Here is a 21642-nt window from a genome sequence, read left to right as displayed (position 1 = left end):
GGATGAGAAATTAAAATCTTTCCATCCAAATATATCACACAAGCCCTTTGTAAGAATCATTTTGTCTGATGCAGATAAGTTGGGATAGAACCAGTTTTCTGTATCCACTTTTGATCAGGAAGCAACATCACAATACATAATGGAAAATTTAATCTGACCTGAGAGATTGAGGATATTGGGATGAAGACTAAAATCCTGAATTTGAAAGCACTGACGTAACATTTACTTTTTTTACTTAACTTGGTTTTCTTTCCACATGTTCATGCTTATGATTTGCTAGTTTGAGGTTTTCAGAAAGTCAACTCACTACAGGAATGTATGGCTTTACTCTAAAGTAATTCTATACAATACATATTTATCTTACTTTTGAAATTGTGGGTGCCAAAGCTATTGAAAATCACCAGCGCTAATAAAAGATACTATTTGAATCACTAGTATTAAAAATTTTATATATATTTTTTTAATGCTCAGTTTTACTTTTGTGTAAAAAGTTCTAAAACATAACAGCTTAGCTTTGCTGTAAAGATTTATTAAAGTTTTGGTCCCTGACTCCTTGAAATTTTAACCTCTTCTAGGCTTGAACACTGCTGCTTGGCTCACTTACCTACCACCTCATAGATAAAGATCAGAGAGTTTTCCCCTGTTGAAGCAACTCTTGCTCTTTGAGCGCTGGAGGAGCATTGATGTGTGGTGGAGCAGGGACTGGTGGAGCACAGAGCTGCACCTCAGGGTGTAAACAAAAATTCTTGAGAAGGGCTGGAGGTGAACTGACAAGACTTGCAGACCCACCACCTCACATATCAAGTTGTGCCTGCAATTTTGACATCACAGGTGAGGAGGAAGGTGCTGTCTGCCTGCCATCAGTTTTGAAGGTTTGAAGACTAATTCATCAACATTTTTTTTTCAATTTGGAGTGCACAAGGAGCTGTCACAGTAATTCTGTCTTCGTTACACAGCATAAAGTTTGGACACAAACACACTTGCTGCTCCAGGAATGGGATAGGAGTGGGAAAGACTGAAAAGCGGGATGCATGGCTCAAACTTACAGACACCTCCCAGTGAGATTTCAGTATTTTCAGTAAGTGTAAAATGTAAAAGGAAAGAAGAGTTGTATCTATTTTTTTTCCCCATCAATTGATGTCAGGCTTTCAATTTCCACTGCACCCATTAAGCTGTCATGTGAAATGTGGACTGGACTATATTTTCTGCCAATTCATTAATTGAAGGAAGAATAAATTTTCTTTTCAGAGAAATGATGGCTATCCGAGTAAGGAAGTTTTTGATAAGAAGTGTGAAAGAAAGTCCTAAATAACTATTTGCAAGTATTACTATTCACAAAAGCGACTGTTTTTTTGCAACAACTCCAAAATTCTACTCAGTAGTTTTCTCACAAACTGCAAATTGCAAATATAACAGTGGGTTTTATTTGTTGAGAAAGTTCACATAAAATGAGAGTTTCTAAGTTGCTTTCATGCTGGTTTTACATGCCATTTCTTAACAGAAACAGTGTAAATCAATACTCTAGAAATGTCTTTAATTAAATTTAATTTTCTTCTTTCTGCTTTAAGAAATTTCTCATTATGATATAAATGGGGTTTACATGAGTGATGACATGAGTCAGGAAGATGTCCTTGGACTAAACAAGGCTAATTGTGTCGTGGGCTGCAAAGGGAGTTGTCTTGCCAGCAGGGTGAGGGAGGTGATCCATCCTGTGCAGCTCTGGTGAGGCTGCATCTAGACTACTGTGCCCAGTACTGGGCTCCCCATGCACACTGGACATACTGGAGGGAGGCCAATGAAAGGATACAAACATAATGAAGGGACTGGAGCATTGCTCTGAAGAGGAAAGCCTGAGAGTTAGGACTGTTCAGCTCAGAGAATGGGGTGCTCAGGAGGAACTTAAGTGGAAAGGGGGGAGCCAGGCTTTTTTCAGTGGTGCCTAGTGACAGGACCAGAGGGGATGGGCACTCACTGAAACACAGGGATGTCCCTCTGAACTGGTAACATTTTCACTGTGAGGGTGAGTGCTGCACTGGCACAGATTGCCCAGATGGTGAAATCTCCATCCTTGAAGACATTAAAAAGCTCTCTGTGCTATTGGCACGTCTTTGGTGGTGCTGCTGGGGTAGAGGGCTTGAACCAGAGTTTCTCCAGAGGTCCCTTCCAGATTCAATTTTGTGATGATCGCATCCTAAATAACCAAACATATTGGTGGCATATAATTTTAAAATACAGCCTAACATTGGAACATAACTGTTCAAGACTTTTTCCTGAATAACAAAGTCACCTAAAAGTTGAAGGCTACTTATGGAGAGCACAAAAAGAAAATAAAAGCAAAATTCATTTCTTGTATTTCTTGCTTTAAACAGTGCAGCTCTCTGCATGTTTGGCAGAAGTACAGAGCAAGACCAAAGATCTTCCCACAAATTATGGAAGGCTATAAAATCTCTAAGGACTACAGATGAGGGCACTGCACTGCTTGTAGAATCAGTTTGAAATCAGTGTAAGTCTATTCTGTGAGAATGACCCAAAATCCTTCAGTCAAGTATATTAAGTCAGTAATTATGTGTCTCAAATTAGCAGCAAAGTATATATCTGAATGTAAAACTTCCCTACAATATACTCTTCAGAACTGTGCGCATTTGGCTGAGCTAGCCATTATTTGCAATGTCCTCTATGAAACAAACATTGTAGAAGGAATAGGTTTCTAAATATATTAGTACCCAGTTTGTACTCATTTTATGCTGTGCATACATATTCCACAAATTTAAATGGGATGTTCTGCATGTTCTTTCCTAGACACAGTTAAAATACTCGAATGAAAACACTACTTCTTGAAAGGCAAAAGTAACAAAAATACTGCTGGGTGACACAGTTTAATGTTCAACCTTCCTCCAAGAAAGAAAAAAAATTGTTTCAGCAAAGCAAAACCTGCAGATATTTAAAGTAATATTTTATATGGAAGTGTCTTTATGCAGGAAGTAACATTAAATATTAGATTTTGAAAAAAGATAGTAGAAAAATAAGTCGGCACTTTTTGGCAAGGTAGCTCCATGTTGTCTTTATCTCTTCAGTAAACTGATGCCCTTGGAGAGCAGAGAAAAAAATCCAAATATAAATACATGCCATTTCAGGCATACCATTTTGATAGGGCATTACTTTTAATCATCATAAATGGTCCAAAAGGAGAACTTGATCAATCAAATAGCGGCAAGTTACGGGTCTGTCAATATTTCAACCAATAGCAAAACAACTCATAATTCAAAGCTGCAGCACTTGCAATGCTCACAAGCAACAAAAGTAATAGTAGTCCTGATACTCTCATTCTGAAATCTTACAAGTTTTGAATCTGTGCCATCTGTGAATCTACCTGAAAGAATTTGTCTCTTCAAATTGTAAAAATTTGAAGAATCTGATCTAAGTTGAATTTTGTATCAGTGATACAATCTTTCAACAATAAATAACAATAAATGGCTGACAGAAAAGCAGGAAAAGCAGGTTTCTGTTCTCAGGTTCATACCAATAATGTGCTACTTGTTATATTTTGCCAAAATATAAATAGATCATCCAATCAACAAAAAAATTTCCCTTGTATATTTCCTTTGTTTCAGCATCTTTACTGGTCACAGAAGATAAAACCATGACTCAGAAAGTGCTGATCACTGGTGACAGTTTAGATCAAATTGTTCAGAAATTTGCTATACCAAACCATACAAATAAAAATCTGGATCAGTGAAGCAATAAGGTTTTATTTGTAACTTCATTTATTTTATTACAGTGCTGAATATAAAATAGCTTTCTCCAGAGTGTGAAAAGCTGGCACTGTTTCCAGAGCACACTAAAAAAGTGGTCTTGAATCTAATTATCTTCATCCTTTAAAGAAACATTTTTCATTATGAACCAAATAAAAGGGAGGGGAAAAAAAGTGCCTCTTGATGTAAGTTCCTACACGGCCTTCAGATAATCCTGAGTGACACTTAGTTTAATAGATTTACAGGTCAATCTTATATCACTATCTGGTTAGAGTATGGGCTTGTTTTCAGAGGGGAAAAAATTGCTTGACAGAAGATGGAGGCCTGTGACGGTGTTTGCAGGGGTCATATGATGAGGGAAGAATGTTGACTCCATGTTTCAGAAGGCTTGATTTATTATTTTATGATATTATATTAAAACTATACTAAAAGAATAAAAGAAAGGATTTCATCAGAAGGCTAGCTAAGAATAGGAAAAAAAATGAATAACAAAGGCTTGTGACTGACTGAGACAGTCTGGACAGCTGGACTGTGATTGGCCATTAATTAGAAACAACCACATGAGACCAATCACAGATCTACCTGTTGCCTTCCACAGCAGCAGATAATCAATGTTTACATTTTGTTCCTGAGGCCTCTCAGCTTCTCAGGAGAAAAAATCCTAAGGAAAGGATTTTTCATAAAACATGTCTGTGACAGAGGTCAAAGGAATTTTATACTTCTTACTGCCTGTCGTGGTTTGAGAGGAAGTGAGTTTTTTGGAATGTTGTGGTCACACCAATGGGTGCTCAGATTTGAATATTGGCACCAGGTGCAGCCACTGGGGACATGGATACACCTCCGAGAACACAGGGGTTAAAAGCAAAGCATTCCCAGGAAACCTTCTCTTGGGTTCCGGTGGGGAAAGAGCTCGGATCCCTCCCCTGACCCAATTGCTACCGGCTGGGTGGGGCAGGGGAAGCCATGCGGCGGGGTGAGGTAGGCCGGGCCTTGGACAGAGAGGGGAGGTGAAGGCCTCTGCAGGATGGAAGGGTGGGAGAAGCACCAGGAGGCATCGTAGCGCCCCCCCAGGAGGAAAAGAGAGTACAGCCTGTGCTTGTGACTGTGTTACCTTGAAACTTGATAATGTTGGAAAAGAAAGGAAATTTAGCAAAATATTTAATTATAGTGAGTTGTGTGTGAACTGGTTTGTTAAAAAGTAGTTTTGTAGCCGTTGAAAAGTGTATTGAGTTTTGTGTGTAACCTAGCAGGTAGTCTTAGGGATTTAATAAATAATTAAACTAGTGCAGGAAAGTAAGAATGCTAACCTGTCTGGAGGCAGCATACAATGCTCTTAGAATAAGATAAGCAGAGGATTAATGATCTTGTTTGTGAACCAAGGAATGTATCACAAGGGGTCTGTGACCAGGCAAGGGGAACGGGGAACTGTTTCTTGGAGACTTTGTTGTGAATCGCATGTATAAGAGGGAAGCACCCATACGTGAATTTGGGGGCTTGGATTTTGGGACGTGAGTCCCCCAGTTCCCCGGGCCCTTAATAAAGCACCCACAAAACTTATCTGAGTTTTGTGTCATTTATCAATAGGGCAACAATAACATGTGCCGGCAGCACAGCCCAGAAGGAGAAGAAGGGGGGGTAGTGAGAAGGTGTCCGGCAGCTGTGGTGAGCAGGCAGAGCCCGAGTTTTTAACCCTTTTTTGGACAATAAAAACTTTGCAGAACATTAACCTTTCCTAGAAGAGAGATACAGATGAAATGGAAGAAGGAAATGTGCAAGTGTGAAGGTCTGAGCAAGTGAAAGATGTTGGAAGAGTAGAGAAGAATCTTAGGTGGGAAGAGATGATGGAGTGGCTTTAGCTGGACTTTTCTTGTTAAAGCCATGGACAGAATCATGTTCCTTGTGACATACAGACTGCACTAGGGGAAGGTGATGGCTCAGAGCCAAGAGGATTCAGTGTTGGTACCCCTCAGCACCAGGGGGTGAAATTTGCGGGGGACAGGTGTCCTGAAGGTGAGACTGTGCTCTTTTTGGTATGGGACAAAGCATCCTTAAAAGGACAACCCTAGAAGCAGCTCTGGTCCATCTGCAGCGGTGAGAGCACTGAGCACTGAAGGAAGATGTCACGATGGCAGATGATATCCAGGCAGTGCTACGAGTGAGATGGAAACACATGAGGTTTCAACGTTGTTTCTAGGGGAAGCCTATGGCACAAGAAGGACTCCTCTTGATGAACTGAGAATTGATTATCTAAAGGGTAGTGATGGACCGAGAGTTGGTGATTTGGGGATGGATGTATTGGAAATTTGGTGGGGGGAGGAGAAAATGTATTTGGAAGGTTTTCATTTGTCCTGTGTGTCTCTTTTTATATATAGTTGTAGTTTAGTTAATAAAGTTTTCTTTATTTCTAAGTGGGGGCCAGCTTTGCTTATTCCTGGTCACATCTGTTATGGTTTGGGCCTGGCAAAGCCAGAGCCCCCATGAGTCTACCCTCTACCTGATATCTGCTGTGAGATGTGAGCAGGAATAAGCAAAGCAGGCTCCAACTTAAACATAAAGAAAAGTTTATTAACTAAACTACACACAATTACTAAACTACACACACACAAAAAAAAGGAAAAAAAATCACAAGGAGAATGAAAACTACACAGAAACACTTCCCCCTCCTCCTCCAGATCCCAGTACAATTCATTTCCCAAAATTATCCACACTCGGTCTGGCACCACCCTTTAGAAAATCAAATCTTCAGCTTATGAAGAGTAGACGGAGTCCTTCCTTGTACCACGGACTTCTTGTCACAATTAGCACCGCCCGGAGTCCTGCTATCTCGTGACATCTCCTTTCCATGCCAAGGTGCTCTCACCACCAGGCATGGGATGGGGCAGAGGCCTGCTTTCAGGGTGGCCCTTTTTAAGGATGCCTCGTCTCGTTCCAAGCAGAGCACACTCTCATCTCTGGGACCTTTGTCCCCCCCATTTCTTCTATACCCCCTGGGGCTGAGGGGTCTCAACACCAAACTCTCCTGGCTCCGAGCCTCCGCTTCCCCCTGCAATGCAGCCTCTGTATCACCAGGAAACAGTCCATGGATCTACAACAAAAGAGTCCAGCAAAGTTGCCACTCCATCTTCCCTCATTTCTTCAACATCTCTCTTTCTCTTTGCCAGACCCCCTTACTGGCCTGTTTCTTCCTTCATCTTCCAGTCTTATCCCTTTCCTAGGAAAGGTAATGTTCTGTGAAGTTCTCACTATCCACAAGAGTTAAAAGCTCATCCAGGCTGCTGGGCTGCTCACAGCCCCCGCCCTGCTCCTCCCAGCCGTGCTGCCGGCACAAGATATCAAGTTTCAAGGTAAAAGTTCCAGCACAGGCTGCATTCTCTCTCCGTCTCCAAAAAAAGGTGGGGGGGTGTAAGCAGGTCGCCCCCCCACCCTTCCACCGGGTCCGGGCCTACCGTAGATGGGCCACGTGGCTTTCCCCTCCCCCAGCCCAGCAGCAACTGGGCCGGGGGAGGGAGGCCCAACTCCTTCACGCCGGAAATCCAAAGAGGGCTCTGAAGGACAAGAGCCCTGCTTTTAACTCCTTGGTTTGTGGTCTCAAGAGGCGGATACAATACCCCACTGGTCAAACCAGGTGCTCATCTTAAAATCCGAACACCCATTGGTAACCACAGCAAAACAACATATCCCAGATGTCCCACTTCCGGTCAAACCACGACAACATCTCACAGCAGACACCAGGGAGAATGCATTTTCATGGGGGCACTGGCATTGCACCAGTGTCAAACCATGACACTGCCACTCTTAGGGCATGGATATTCTTCACAGTGATCTTAATTCAGCCCTTGGTTTAAATATCTAGTGGTCCTAATTTTTGGTTCTTGGAATTAATAAGAATTCATCACATCTGCACAAGAATTTCTAACGTAAAACTGACCTGGTTGTCAGAAGCTAAAAACAACCAAACAAGCTGCACAGGTGATGTGGTAGTTCCTGAAATCAAACTTGGCTGCAGTAAAAATCTCTGCAGAACTTTTAGAGCTGGGTAATATTTCTGAGGTTACCAAACTTGTGGTTTGCACAATTGTAGGGCAGAATTGTAGAGGCAGAAGTAAAGCAAAAATCATCTTTAGTATGCCTAGGTATTCAGTGATCCCTGACAGTCAAATCTTGTGGTCATCTCCAAGAATTCTCCCACTGCCATTGGTGGGCACTTGTTTTTCAAATATAAATATAAAAATAATTTATTATTATAAAATGGGAAAAGCGTACGAGAAATATTCCTTCACAATTATCTTTTCATTCTGTGAAAAATAACTTTCAATGTACATTGTAGAGTAGCGTTTTGTCCTCCAAAGAAACTAAAAATAACGCTGTAAGAGTTAACGCTGTAAGAGATGGTCATGGCAGACAATAGCTGGCAATAGTTGCAGAAAGGGTAATAGCATCCATGTGCAAACACACACCAATGCCATATTTAATTTCATAATTATATACCATTTTTCCTTGTCTCAGTCAGTGTTCAGTGTTCACTTAATGAACCCCTATTCCAATGATTTGTTTAATCATATTAATTCAATATTGCCCAGGGCAGATTTCCTGCACTACTGTGTTATATATTGAATTTTTGATTTCTTAACATGTTTTTCCTTCAAATTCATTGCTAAAGTATGTGAATGCAGATATTATAAACTAGAAAAAATAAAATTAGTAATATTAATTAATTTATTTTCACAACTCTGGGCATCATTCCTCTTTTACATGCAGACTGTGTTTACATTATTTAATCTAGAAGCAATCACAGGCTCATATATTACATTGCTACACTGCTTAGTTTAGAAAGCTTGCAGGTGGGATATATACATATCCTATAGTGCTTTGCCATCTTATGTCTTCCTGAAGATTGACATTGATTTACCTGTTTTCCATTAAATACTGCTGCAAGACATCTACATATATATCTGGAATATACAGGACCAACTTTCATGGTGATTCAACATACCTATGATTATTGTGATAAATTTACACAGCTGCTAGTGGCATAATTAGACCTAGCATAATTGGTAACCTTTGGACACTTCATATTATCTTCATTTTATATTGTCAGAGCATTGTACTACTGGCAGCAGCTCCTGGAATGGCTCAGACCCTGAGGCAAATTACAAACCCTGAGATTAAATGAGAACCCTGCAAAATGAAAGACATACAAGTTGTGGCCACCTGTGAAGAAGGTGAACTTAAATGTGTCCTGGTTTAGAGCAAATTTGGGAGAGAATCCCCAAAGGGGCTCCCGTAGGAAAGCAAATTCGAGTGGCCCCTCCCCGCAACTGGTCCAGGAGAAAATACCTCCTTGGAGAAAAGTGGAAAAAACCTGTTTATTAAACAATAAAACCTAAACAATATTGAACAAGAAAACCCCTTGCCGCTCCAGAAGAGATGACAAACTGAGAAAACCCCGTCCCCAGTTGCAGCTCAGCTCACTCAGTCTCTGATCAGTCCCTCCGGTGCTGGAATTGTCGCAGGCCAGGCCCGGCCCGGTGGGCCACAGCTGCAGCTGCCGGTGCTCCCCTAGGTGTTCAGTCCAGAGCAGGCTTAACAGGTCCAAAGAGAAGGGAAAAACCACAGTCCAGGGAACTTCTTTGCCTCAGCTAGCTAAACTAACTAAAAGCACAGGAGAGCTCTGTCCTGCTGTCTGTCCATCTGCAGACAACACAGTCCAGGAGCAGGAATGTGGAGGAGTGAGAGCAGTGTCTGAAAAACAACTGTGCTTCTTCTCTTCCCCTTCACTCTCTGCAACGAGTCTTAAAGGTGCAAAACTTATTATTCAGCATAAACAGAATGAGACCATTGGGGATAAAAGCATCATATAGTCAATCATATAGACAAAATGAAATGTCAGTTATCACAAAGAAAACTTCAGACTAAAGGAAAAAGAAACCAGAACAATTTTCATGTCTAAGTGTAGTCTTTGTGTTTTCTATATTGAATGCATCAAATTTTGGCAAGGGGGTGGATTAAAATGTTTTACAGCCAATGTATCAGCCTAAATTAGAGGGTCTTAGATAAGTAACTTCTATTGTTTCCTTAACATGTCTAAGTCAAGGCTGAATGTGCACTCTAGCAGTGAATGAAACTGTACATAATGTTTCATAGCACCTTTATAAACTCAGAAAACTGCAGAAACAATGCAGAGAATAGTGCAAGATATTTTAGGAATGAAAAAAATGGAATTATTTGCCATGTAAAACCAAGATATTTTTACTATTGACTATGTGGGTGAAAAAGAGCAAAAGAGAGATCGTACCAGGGTGCCAATCTACCCCAATGTAATGAACTTGGAAAAGATCTTTCTTATTTCTCACACTTCTCATTTAACATGTCTGCACAGGCTGGTTTTGTAGAGTTGTTTTCATCTGCTATTTTTAATTTATGTTTTTGGCCAAGTGGAAATACTTGCACTTGCAGTAAGTAGTACAAGTGGAGTGAGCTTGGGAAGCTAAGGATCTATTGGCAGGACTTACATATTTGATATGTATCTGATGAACATATTCTCTATCAAAAATTCCTCAGGCTCCAAGTTTCTTGGAAGTACGACCATAGACCTACACAGACCTTACAGAGTTATTTCTGACATGCAGAAATATGAATTATCACGTTCAAAGTAGATAAATTCTGTTGCACATGTGCGAACCACCTTTGGAGCGCATGGGCAACAGATCTGACATGTCAGTTAAGACAATGGGTCTGGTAGACACACTGTCATTATGAAAGACTTTATTTTTAGAGTATGCAATCTCCTATCTCCTCCCTCTAGGCGTAATACTTCTGATAATGAAGTACTTAAGTTGTGGCATTTTTTACTATGTTAAAAACCCTAAGCTGATAGATAATTGTATTTCTATCACAATAGAAATACACTCGCAAGAATTCAGATACTAGGGCTGAAATTTTTCTGAACATATGGCATCGCTCCAAAATGCAAAACTTTTGGCATAAATTTTGTTCTTATTGTAATGCCTGATTTTGGTTATGATTAGTGTCATTTGAACACCTCATATAAGCTTACATAGTTGAAATCCTTTCTTTTCTCGTGTATTTTCCTTTCATTTCTACTATCCCCATGCATGGTATTTTAAAGACCTTATAATTTTAAATTATAAATAGCAACTTTGTTTTTTGCCATCCTTTTCCAACATTTTCTTCTGTCGAGAGACACTGGATAAATCCACATTCCACAAAGATCAAAGAGAATGCTTGTTTGTACAGGTTTTGCTTGGAAACAGCACAGGGCATCACAATGCCTTTGTGAACTGTTCAGAAGACAGGAACTGCTCACCTGGGATATGTATTTTATTTGAGTGAAAAGCAGAGTTTGTTGCCCTGCTCTTTTAAGTTCTCCTTAGCCTTCTGATGTTTACATTTTTGTGACAGAGTTCTCACTCACTTTTCATGTAAATAATGTTTGCTTTGCATTCCTTTCTGGAGGAGAAGGAGAAATTGGATGGTCTGTTGGTTTGACCAGTGTCACTGGAGAGGTGGCAATTTCATCCTCCAATCCAGGGTCACTTTTGGATTCTAGATATACTGAGGTCGAGGAAAAAATGTCCTTCTTTTACCTTGAAGGTTACAGAGTGCGTGTCATCTTGTGTCCTGTTGCGACACCTGGTGGCCGCCTTGTGTAGGAGAACCGTGGGTGAGGTATTATAGTTTTACTCCCCCCGCCCCTTCCCCCGCGGCGTGGTGATTCGAGCCATTTGATATTTTGCCTGCAGCTCTTGTGATAATATCAACCCCTGTGGTTTATATGGAGGACTTCCTGATTTTGGATCTCTGGAAGGATCTTATGGAGAGGAAACTGGCTTCTGTTTCCTGGACTGGTTTTGAAAGGTTATTCCTGCGGGCCAGAGAGCAGGGTTTTTTTCTGGACCCTGCGGAGATGTTCTCCAGGGAGGCGTGGAAGCTGTCGCGGCTCAGGGTAGTCTAGACGTGGCACGGTTGCTGAAGCAATGGAAGAGGTGTGACGAGGCTTGGCAGGAGATTTTGGCAGAGTTCCCAGGGAGACCCTTCCGTCTTGGATACAGACGAGGGGGACTTCGAGTTTCTGGGCGAGACAGAGCCCTCCCCTCCCCCCCAGGATGGTGAGCTGGGAGATGGTTCCATCATGGATAGCGACGTTTGTTCCCCTGCGGTGGACTGGGTTCCCAGGCCACCAGTTCCATGAGGCTAGCAAGTGGGCAGAGCGTCGTGGGCTTCTGGGGGTCCTGTGGTGCCAGCCATGCCGGCCCTGCCCCTCCCCGCGCCGCGGAGGCGATGGGGTGGAGGGGAACCGCCCTCCGTTTATGCCTTCCCGGTGCTTGGGGGCTGTGGGGAGCCCCTGGCTCAATCTCCACATCTTCTTGAGTCTGATTCGGTGACAACATTCTGTCTGAATTGCGGTGTTCCCACAATACACCCCCTGGGCACGGCGGGCGGGGAATCGTCCTCTTCGCCACCGGTCTCGACCGGGGAGGGGGGGGTATTGACCGCCTCTGAGTCTGCGCAGCCTGCCAGGCACGCGCAGGTGGTGGAGCTGCTGGAGGCGGGGCGTCGATTGGTGTTATGTCGGGCCCCGCCGCAGTGGGCGAGCAGCCTGCCTCGCTCTCGGGGGTGCTTGCTGTGGGGTGCCACGTCATGGGCGGCACCCTCCCGGGGGCGGTCCTGGGTGCCCCTGTGCCGCCCCGCGTGGTCAGGGCGCGGGGCCGTGATGCGGCTCCGCCAGCCGAGTTTCTCTCTGTGCCTGAATCCCCCTCAGCGCCCGGAAAGGGGTTCCAGGGGTTCCCGCGCAGGTCTCGCTCTGATCCGCACTGGGTTTGCAAGCCCTGCCAGGACCTGCGTCCACCGCGGGGTCCTCTGCCCATGCTGGAGTAGACACAGGCACAGGCTCTACGGAGGCTGGAGTGGCCCCAGCAGCAGCTGGTTCGGCTCTGCCGCACTGCCTCCCGCAGATACCAGGGCTGCGGCACAGGTGTACGCTGTGGTGTTCACTTTTAGCGCAAATGGTGATGTGGCTGGCGGGAGACTAGTGGTCCCTCGGGCTGTTGACCTTCCTCGACTGCCTTATGGACACTTCCCCTGTGTCAGGTGACTGTGTGAGGGAACATGGGTGGTTCTGGCAAGAAGTCAAAGATAAGGTCGAGGAAATGGTTGACTGTGCCTTCGCGCATCCTGGATTGCAAAGGTGGCTTCTCTGGCCCTGCTGATGCTGCAGGGGACATGGTGTCAGGCGATGCTGAGCTGTCTCCCAGTCAGGCATCTGCCTCTGTCCCTGTGGGGCCCACGGAGTGGGACTTAGCAGGTGCTGCCATCTTACCAGCAGGTTGCCAGGCTTTCTCTGTACTTAGGGGTGTTACTCATAACACCTATCTGCCCTTATTGTGGAAAGCTATGATGGAACTCCATGATAAGGTTGGATAGTATGGTCTGGGGTCTGTTGAAGTCATGCAGCTGCTTCGAGTGTTTGCTGCTGATTTGCTGACACCTTATGACATCCGAAGTTTGTCTCGTGTTCTTTTTCAGCCTGCAGAATATGACATTTTTGAGTCTAAATGAACTCAGTTGGCAGTCAGGGTAGTGGAGTGGAATGCTATGCTGGGTCTGCAGGGTCCCAGGTGTCTGATTGGCACTGATGTGCTGTTGGACACAGGCAATTATGCTGGTCCTAATTGGCAGGTTGGCTTCGATCCCCTTGTGCTTGACCAGTGCCAGAAAACAGGCATGTCTGTTCTGGCTGCTCCAAAGGAGTAATTTGTGACTGTTGTCCAGGGGCTGATGAGTCTTTCCCACGATTGCAGGGAGGCTGACCGCCTCTGTGGAGAAGCAGGTGGCAGATCCTAAGGCAAGGAGGCTTGTGCTTACACACCTTCTGAGATGTAACTGCAATGCTGATTGTAGGTGAATCATAGAGGCTCTTTCTGGTGATCCGTCTGTCTCCCAGAGGGCGGAGGCCTGTGCAAAGATGGGCACCTCAGGTCCTAAAATGACTGCCTTGGTTACTGCTCTGCAGCCAGTCTGGGCAGTGCTGCAGGGCAGGCAGTGACAGCACGGGAATGCCCAGGCCAGCAAGAAACAGGGAAAGAAAGCACAAGTTATAACTCCCTTGTTTGTATGTGGTCGGTGTGGAAGGCCAAACCATACCGCGAATGTCTGTAAGGCGACTGTTCATGTTAATGGCCAGGCTTTGCTGAGCTTGGGAAATGGAGAGCGGAGCGTGAAGGGGAGACATGCCCAGACACAAGCTTCTCTCCACACCCCAGAGCCGATGGAGGTCTGCGTAGCTGGCTTGCAGCCAGAACCCATGGCTCAGGAGGTGCTGATGTCTGCACAGCAGCAACAGTTGTCTTAGATTCTTGCAGAATACACAAGGTTCCCCTGGAACGGCCCCTCCCTCAAGACAAATTAGTCGCCCTTCAAAACCTGGTGCAGGAGCAGTTGGACCAGGGTCATCTGGAGCCTTCTACCAGTCCCTGGAATACTCCTGTCTTCTGCATCAAGAAAAAATCTAGGAAATGGATGTTGTTACAAGACCTCCGAAAGGTCAATGCCATGATGGAAAGCATGGGAATATTGCAGGTGGGCATGCCGTCATCTACCATGCTTCCCGCAGACTAGCTGGTCCTCATTGTAGATTTGAAGGATTGTTTTTTTACAATTCCTTTGCGTCCCAATGACAGACCAAAATTTGCCTTCTCGGTGCCAGCAATTAACAATTTAAGCCTGCTCAAATTAACAATTTGAGCCTGCACAGTGATATCAATGGAAGACTTTGCCCCAAGGGATGCGAAATTCTCCAGCCATATGCCAATGGCATGTAGCCCGTGCCTTGTCTGGAGTTCGCAAGCAGTTTCGTGATGCCCATCTTTACCACTATATGGATGACATTTTGATGGCTGCATCCACCCAGGATGAGCTGCTGAGGATAGAGTCTTAGTTGCTCAGTGCTTTACATTTTCATGGGCTGCAGGTGGCTTCAGAAAAGGTTCAACAACAACCTCCTTGGAAGTACTTGGGGGTCAAAATTCTGGAATGGACAATCTGACATCTGGAGGTACAATTTGTGCATTCAGTGAAGACATTGAGTGATGCCCAGAAATTGGTAGGTGTCATCACTTGTTTATGTCCATACTTGGGACTGACTGATGCACAACTGTCTCCTCTCTATGATTTGTTGAAAGGAGACTTTGATCTAAGAGTCTCTCTATCTAAGAGTCTCATGCACATTGACCCCAGAGGCACCTCAGGTGCTGGAGGTGGTTCAGTGAGCTGTTTCTGCTTGCCAAGTTTATCATATTGATTCCTCCGTTGATGTCACTGTGTTCATTATCACTCCAGATTTGCATCCCACAGGCATCACTGGCCAATGGAGTGACAAATGGTCTGATTCTTTGCACATCTTGGAATGGGTTTTCCTGCCCCATCAGCTGCAGAAGACGGCAACTACATTGTTTAAACTAATCACTCTCTTGATAATCAAATGCTGGCAACGGTGTTTGCAACTGATGGATGCAGATCCCACAAAGATCATACTCCCGGTACAGTGGGAGGATTTTGACGGGAGTTTTGCAAACAGTTTGTCCCTGCAAAGTGCTCTTGAAAACTTTTCAGGGCAGATCACTTATCATCTGCCCAGCCACAAGCTACTGCAGGTGGCAAAATTCACAGAAATCTCTTTGTGGCCCAAAAATAGGAACCAGTGCAAGGACCCACTGTCTTCACTGGCAGTTTGGGGAAAACAGAGAAGGCCATTGTTGCTTGAAGGGCTGAATCTGAGTGGCAGGTCCTGGAAGGTCATGAGGATGGGTCAGCCCAATTGGTTTGAATTGAGGGCTGCTGTCATGGCATTTGAGAAATTTTCCCAGGAACCTTTCAGTTTGGTCACGGATTCTGCCTATGTGGCTGACGTCGCACAGCAGTTGGGTCATTCAGTTTTGAAGGAGGTGAGTAATCCTGCCTTGTTTCATCTACTGAAGACCTTGTGGTGTGCCATTCAGGCCCAAATTCATCCGTACTATGTTCTGCATGTAAGGAGTCACACCAGTTTGCCAGGGTTTGTAGTGGAAGGTAACGCGAGCGTGGGTAGCATCTCAGCCTGACACACTTGCGCAGGCCAAGGTATCGCATGGGTTTTTCCATCAGAATGCACATACCTTGCAGAAGCAGTTTCAGCTAAAGCCAGCTGAGGCTCGTGACATTGTAAAGTTGTGTGACAACTGTCGCATGCTTGCTGCGCCTTTGCTGGAAGAGGTAAGCCCCAGAGGCCTTAGTGCCTTGGAGCTTTAGCAGACCAATGTCACCCAGATTGCCGAGTTTGGCTGGCTCAAGTATGTGCATCTCTCTGTGGACACATTCTCCTCTGTGATGTGGGCTACTGCTCACACTGGAGAAAGGGCCCACGATGTCCTTGCCCACTGGAGGCAGGCCTTTGCCGTTCTGGGCATACCTTCTGCTGTGAAAACTGACAATGGTCCTGCTTACACATTGCAGAAGATGCAGCAGTTCCTGCAGTTGTTGGGTGTGTCACACAGGTTTGGTATCCCTCATTCTCTGACTGGTCAAGCTATTGCAGAACTCGCTCATGGGACTCTGAAATGGGTTCTTCAAAAGCAAAAACAGGGAATGCAGGCTGAAACACTGCACAGTCGGTTGGCAAAAGCTTTGTATACCATCAATCACCTTACTGCGCTGCAGAATTCAAATAATCCTGTCATTTTTAATCATCACCTTTCGTTGCAGACTTTGGATGAGGCACATCAACCTTGAGCAAAGGTTTGGGTGCAGAATTTAGTCACCAAACAGCGGGAAGGTCCCTATGACCTTATTGCTTCAAGGTGTGGGTATGCGTGTGTATCCACAGATACTGGGGTATGCTGTGTACCTTCAAAGTGTGTTTATCCTGACCTACAACCACAGGGACAGAATCTGGCTGACGGGCAAAACGGAAACTCTGACCAAAGTGGATGAATCATCGAGTGATCACTCAGATGCAGATGATGTGAGTGATTACTCCAATGGTTCCTCCCTGAGTGAACACTGAACATTGTTAATTTTTCCTTTTAACACTGATAATTTTTTCTTTTTTTTTTTAAATGGAAAAAGGGGGAGATGTCACCCTATTCTTTCAAGTTCTTCTAAGCCTTCTGATGTTCATATTTTTGTGACGGAGTTCTCACACATTTTTCATGTAAATAATGATTGTTTTGCATTCCTTTCTGGAGGAGGAGGAATTGGATGGACTGTTGGTTTGACCAGTGTTAGTGGAGAGGTGGCAATTTCATCCTCCAATCCAGGGTCACTTTTGGAATTCTAGATATATTGAGGTAGAGAAATAAACTTCCTTCTTTTTACCTTGAAGATTTCAGAGTGCGTGTTGTTCATCTTGTGTCCTGTTGCAACAAGAGTCCTGATATACTTATGGTATATGGCTTAAGACTCCTGGGCTTGCTATTGCCCCACTGAGTGTGCTGCATTTTAGATTACTTTGCATGGACTTAAGATCTTACAACTTTTCTTCTGCTTTCTAGAGAATGTTCCCCTCAATTTATTAAAGTGTCTCAAATCCAGCATATGATGAAAATTAAAGGAAGGGATAAGTAGTATAAGTACATCCTGAAAGCTTGTGTACATTTCTTTTATCCTGTTAATATAATCAAATCTCTTACCTTCAAACTTTCATCATAGATTTATTCCTAGTGAGAAAAGCAAAAGCTTCCAGGGTGATAAATTGTGAAAAAACCATAGATCATAAACTGAGCTTTTCTGCAAAGCTGCTTACAAATAGGAAGCCAGACTATTCCAAATTAAATTAAATTTCACATTTTCTATTATGTGATGTATTGGCTATTATTTTTAAGTGAAAGTAATTACAGGAAAGTAGAAATTTTCTCATATTATTATTGCCATTATTTTCTATGAGTGAAAAAAGTTACAAATGACTAAAATGCAGCCTATGAAGTTTGAATTTCAAAATAATGGTTTAAGTCTGTTTTGTCTGGGAAAAAACAAAGATACCATTCAATGCAGTTTTTTATTCTTCATTCTAACATATATCTTTTTGAATTTGCGATTTTTTTCTTTTCTTTTTAAAGATAAACTGAGAAATAAGTTTTGTTATTAAGCATTTCATTACCCTGACCTTTTTACTACAAACATTTGGGCAGTGATCTCCAGCAAATGGGTTAGAGGAAACAAATAACTTTTCTCATCATTTCCCATGGTCTGCCAGCATGGTAAACCAGCTTCTGCAGATGCTCTCCTTGACATCAAAACACAGGGGCCTGTAGAAAATAAAAAAATGCCAGATATCTCCTGATGCCCAGGAAAGTTCTGTGTGCTGTAGTAGAATTCTGTGTGCTTTGATAAGTGCCACTGTGCTAAATCAGGCTGGTGGGCAGGTTAACTTTGTGACCTTCCTGAAGTTGATTTCTTCCCCCATAGACTGTCTTTGACACAGCCTATAACACAGACTGTCAAAACTACTAAAGTAAAAGACAGCAATATTTATTTTGCTGTTAAGTCATCCTTCCTCTGTGCTGATCTCAGGTATCTTGGCAATCAACTGTACAATTTCACATGCTTTATTTTTTCCATCAGCTGTGTGCAGGGTTTTTTTGTGTGAGGGAGCGCATTCTTTGCAGAGCCCCATTCTGTCACCCTGACATTTCACATGTGCTTTGAGTGACTGGGCCTGGTTTCTAGAAACAATTCAGAACAGTTTTGTAGTCTCCTGCAGTTTGAATATCACTGCTGTTATATATAACATATTTGGAGACACAGCGGACTTTGCTTAAGGGAATTGTTTTCAAAGCAGTATTATTCACATTAAAAACTAAAAGGAAATGCAATCTACCTGCATTTGAGGGGAAAAAAACCCCAATCAAACCTAAGCCCTATCACACCACCACCACAAAAACAAACAAACAATAAACCTAAACCAAACCAACAAACTAAGACAAGTCAGCCTTCTCTTACTACTGCAGATGCAAATTCTAATGACAACTTTTACAGGGCTTTAAAATCTTGTTTGTAGTTTTCTAAACTTGAAAGCTGTCTCAAACAGGGTAGCCAGAAACAAAGCCTTACCTAAGGATGAAGGCAACAATTCGTAGGACAACAGCATGACATTTTTTTGAGACAAAAGGGTTTACAGAAGGCTGTGGTTAGTTGTCTTTTTCATTCCTTCCACCTCAGTCCCTAATTCATTCTCAATCCTTTCTCACTAGCAATAGCAGATGGGGTATTTGGGGTAAACATTTTTACATAAACTATTGCTCCTTGTTTCCATGGGCATTGGCAAAAAAGGCCTTTTGCTGCTCTCAGCAGCCTTCTGACTCAAGTAGCTGCCCACTTTTTAGTGCCAAAGGCCAGCCCTAAGACATCCTGTTTCCCTCAGTCACACACTCTTTGTAGAATCAATAATGATAAATCAAACAGTGCACTGAGATCATCTGAACTGAGAGGATACCAAAAAAATAAAAATATCTTGAGGCAGTATGTTCTGATCACTGTCATGATCTGAAGCAGTGGATAATCAGACTGAAACTACGAGATGTGCCTTTAAAAGGGAACATACTTTGATAGTTTTGTTATCTCAATGTCTAATACATAAAATCCTTTTCAAGACAATTGGAAACATGTTTAAATTTAAATAACCATCTTTTCTTGTATTGATTTCCTTGCCCCATATCAAAGAACACAGAATTCAATTTTTTAAAGGATATAAAGGTTATAAAATATACCTGGTTAAATAGCTATAGTAGAGACTATACTGTGTTCAGTATCTTCAGGCATCAGACCTACAAAGATTGTTTAAGTTTTCCACAGAGTATTGTTCAGGATCTCTGTGTTTACATTGATTTAACACCCCAAAATGTCTTTTGTGCTAATTGCAAGTCATAATCTCATAATCTGTAAATCAGGGTAAAATCAATGAGTACCTTTGCTTTAACTTTTGATTTTCCCTTGTCTTTTTCCTCTCAGCATACAGTCAGTCACTTATTACACCTTAAATTGATTAAACACTTAATAGACTCCAGATATATTTTCATCTTGGTAATATTCATCTGCTAGGCATTATATAATGATTTTTGATTTCTCAGCACAAGGCTGAAGGGAGCTAATGTATAAATTTTTCAATCCTTTTAAAAGATTTTTTAAAAACGCCAAAATGGTAACTAACATCAGCTGAAAATATCAGAAGACAGGCTGAAAAACACACAAGTTGTTTGTTGTATAATGCTAGCCAAAGTGTTATCATCCCAATTCTGTGAAGACTGTGTGCCAGGAAAATGGCTTTTGAAATCCAGAATCTCAGAAACATTCAGAACTATAAAATACATTTGCAAGCTAGGTATTGTCTTTTTAACCCACAATACAATCTAGTTTGATCCCATAGAAGGAAGTAACAGACATGGATTCTGTGTCATGATTCAAGATCATTCTAATTTGAAGTACAGTAGTATGTCAAATGTAGAACTAGTGGCTCAGTGGCTTTATTTGTGCACGTACTCTGCCTGTCTGTGCACTAGAATGTACATATGGTATAAAGAAGGTAGTATTTGTACAGTAGTCTGATAAATAACAACCTTTTAATCTCTCATCAACTATTACCAAAGGCCAAACACTTCTGTTATTGCTTTTGTGTCATTAGAAGTTACATACTTATGTCTGTGCATAGAAATTACTGTATGTGCACCCAACAGATACTCACCACAATGCTCCCATTGTGAAGAGAGTTAAAAATCCTGTGACACCAAAAACATTTTAATAAATCCTACCTGTAGCTGTGTCTGTGTGATAGCTTTTGGTGGGTCCATTATACAGGTGAAAAGACACAGAACAGAAAGCAAAGTGGCTTCACATGCTGCACTGACCCTCCAGTAGTGGAGGAATTCTAGTAACTGTCCTTTAGTGCTTGTTACTGCACACCCCACAGCAGGCCAGCACTGCAGCCTCCACTGCAGACTGTTAGCTATGGCATTCTCCACTTTGCTTGGCTCACTGCAGAGTAAGAAAGGTACTTTGTTAAGTAAAGAATAACTTCAGCAAACCATGTGAAAATTTTCACAAAGAATGAATAGAAGTCTGATTCATATTCATGCAACAAATCCTGGGATAGCAGAATTACATTTAACTGTAAAGAAACTAAATCCTTTACAATGGAAAACACAAAGGAAACCAAATAGTTTTGATTCTCCTTCTACTTCCAAAGAAAATTAATCTTTGAAAATCAGAGGTCTTGGAATTATAGAATTATTAATATGATACTCATAATCAGATGCCATTTAGTGTTTTCTATCCAGTATATTATGGCAGTAAGATCTACTAAGTGGGCGGAGGATATGAAGCATATTAACATGTGTGGAAGATTGCACAGATAGGCTCAGGCACAATGCAAATAGGGGAGCAAAGGGAAAAAATGGGGAAGAAACCAGAGCATTCTGTCATTTACTGTCTCACCTAGCTTAGAGTTGGCAACATAGTGTGCTTTTGTCTAGCAATGGAGGATTTTGGTCAAGTTTTAGACATCTTTGTTCTCACCTTTTGTATGGGTATACGGATTAAATACAGAAAAATACATGTATGTGTAAAGTGGAACAACTTTGAATATCAAAATTATGAGATATCTTCAGTAGGTTTTTTTGTTTTAAAGTTTTGTGACCTTTATGGAAGGGGCTTGACAGCTGGCTTGCAAGCAAAGGGGAATTAATAGAAGAAATAACAATTGATGATTTTTGAGCGTATCCATAGCAAGGAAGAAGACAAGGCTATCAGCATGGAAACAAATTAGAAAAGATACATGAAAATTTTGTAAGCCAGACTATATGCTTAAGTAGATGTGTATACCTACCTTATTAAATTTCTGTAA

This window comes from Melospiza georgiana, chromosome Z, assembly GCF_028018845.1.
Source record: "Melospiza georgiana isolate bMelGeo1 chromosome Z, bMelGeo1.pri, whole genome shotgun sequence".
Classification (NCBI taxonomy): domain Eukaryota; kingdom Metazoa; phylum Chordata; class Aves; order Passeriformes; family Passerellidae; genus Melospiza; species Melospiza georgiana.
Note: the sequence above shows the minus strand (reverse complement) of the source record.